This window comes from Buceros rhinoceros, unplaced genomic scaffold (assembly GCF_000710305.1).
Source record: "Buceros rhinoceros silvestris isolate BGI_N320 unplaced genomic scaffold, ASM71030v1 scaffold7828, whole genome shotgun sequence".
Taxonomy (NCBI): Eukaryota; Metazoa; Chordata; class Aves; order Bucerotiformes; family Bucerotidae; genus Buceros; species Buceros rhinoceros.
Genome location: NW_010426277.1, coordinates 2,562 through 4,001, shown reverse-complemented (window position 1 = coordinate 4,001; position 1,440 = coordinate 2,562).

Sequence of the window (1,440 nt, the reverse complement as noted above, 5' to 3'; positions counted from 1 at the left end):
ATCATCTGAGAGCTTCGTCATCTCCCACCTCTAAACCCTATCACCTTGGTGACAGCTTTAGAGCCCAGAGGCGACTCGACTCTCTAGGACTGAGCCCCATCACCCTGGCGGAGGCAGATGGACAGTGCTGGCCCCCGGGGCTCGGTGGGGGATGCTCAGGGCAGCTCCACATAGGCTAGCTTCGCCTTCTGCCGCCCCATCACGTGCTCACACCTGCACCGTCAATTCCCTTTGTCTCCTTCACCCACTCATGTTTTTCCTTCTCACTTTTATGACCTTGTTTGTTCTTTTACAAGCCCCTTTTATTTTCCAGATCCTTTGCAGCCTGGTCCACCAAACCACCTTCCTATCTGCTCTCGTGGCCAACTTGGGCTCACGGTTGCGTTGGCACAAGTAGCAGGTAAATGCTTTAGTCAAAGGCAGCAGAACCGTCCTGAAACCTCCCTGTCCCTGCACGTGAACCACACCAGGCGTGGAGGACAATTAACATTTTTATGGAGTAACAAGAGGAATGGTGATCCCAAAGGCAGGATATTGATCTGTTCGCTTTCTCTTTGCAGTCACATGAGTCAAGACAGCAGCGTAAAAACTCTCCAATTAGCAAAGTACTTGGGGTGGTGAACAATCAAGTCCCTCCAGTGGAATCTCATCCCATTTCCATAGGAAAAATGCTGAAAAAATGACTTTATTCTTGATGTATGATCCCATCTAACCAGATATCTATTACTGCTGCCTGCCACATCTCATGCCTTGACACCCGCTCAACGGTGATAGTCTTTCCAGCAGGTCTGCAAAGATGTGCTCCCACCAGGACAAAGACCAGTGCCACCAGCAAGAGAGGTCCCCATGCCATGACAGTGAAGGGTGCCCTGGGAGCAGTGGTGGATCCGGTTGCCATGAGAGCAATACACGACACCTTGTCCTTGTTAATAGCCCCCCACCAAGACCCCACGGGCTGCGTTGCACAAGTCCTCAGGGACGGCTTTGGACATAACCATGGAGCAGAAAATGTCCTGGAGGCAAATGCATCCATGATGGGATAGAAAACTTTTTTTCGTTATCCAGCCTCAAAGCACCATCCCGGGGGCAGGTATCTCCACGTGCTTGCGACAAACCCCCCAGCAAGCCTTTCTAGAAACCCTCTGCCCAGCACTTCAAGAGCCCTGGGCTGAGCCAGGGGTGTTGTGATATGCCGACATTACTCAACAAAACAATAAATTTCTTCTTGGCCTGTCATTAAAACCAATTGAGTAATTGATTGGTGTGGTATTGCCGTTCACGAAACGGATGCTGCCCTGATGAGATTATTCTCGAGTGTGTCATGATGCTCAGCAATATCTGGCATTGCTGAAGAGGGTGCAGGCAGCAGAGAACGCCCCGTTTCCGTGTAGTGATCCCCTGAAAAGGCTGCACGTGTGAGCCTGGCTCTTGCCTTAAGCC